Raw genomic sequence first — 797 nt, 5'->3', positions numbered from 1 at the left:
GGTTTATGGGACCATGTGCTGGTACCTGCCGCTGAGGCTCCAAATGTCAGAGCTGGGTGAGGGAACAGGTGGGCTCTGCACATCTCCAGGGCCCCACTAATTCACAGGCAATAAATTAATGATGGGAACTGGGACAAAGTCCTATTCTGGGTGCAGGTGACTGAGCAATTCCCTTCTGGCAGACAGGGGGAGGGAGAAAGACCCGTCGTGCTACCTTTGATTGTATTGTCTGAGCCAGCCTTAAAGGCAGCCCGTGCTCAGCGCCAGCTTTGCTCCTGCTTGGGGCTTTGGAAGCGGTGGCAAATCTCGCTTAAAATAATGAGCACCTCTGCTAATTACCTGAGGCTGCCTCTTTGCATGTGGGCCGTCGCTTACATTGTCTCATAAAGCAGCCAGAGGTTTCCTTCAACGGAGCTAATGACGTCGGCCCCATCAGGAAGGTGTAAGGCTGTTTGCGCCCACACAGACCTGGCCCCTGGCCTGGCAGGAGACCCTGGCAGGGAGCTAGGTCTTCCTCAGCCCTCTTTCAGCATTTGCGTTTGATAAAGTGCTTTGATAAGGAACAGGGCCAAAAATAGTGGCAAGAGGGGAAAGTACGGGAGTGGCAGCACATTAACAGGCTGTGTAACAGCGACTACCTGCAGACTCGTGCCAGCACGGTTCAGTGCTGTCCGTGCCATCCTCCTGGAGGTCGCGAGTGGCTGTGAGCTGGCGCCGGGCGGGGGGCAGGCAGGGAGGGAGAGGGCAGGGAGGGAGCGCCGGGCTCTGCCCCGCTCGCCTCTAGGAAGCACTCTGAG

Source organism: Acanthisitta chloris, unplaced genomic scaffold (assembly GCF_000695815.1).
Source record: "Acanthisitta chloris isolate BGI_N310 unplaced genomic scaffold, ASM69581v1 scaffold19989, whole genome shotgun sequence".
Classification (NCBI taxonomy): domain Eukaryota; kingdom Metazoa; phylum Chordata; class Aves; order Passeriformes; family Acanthisittidae; genus Acanthisitta; species Acanthisitta chloris.
Note: the sequence above shows the minus strand (reverse complement) of the source record.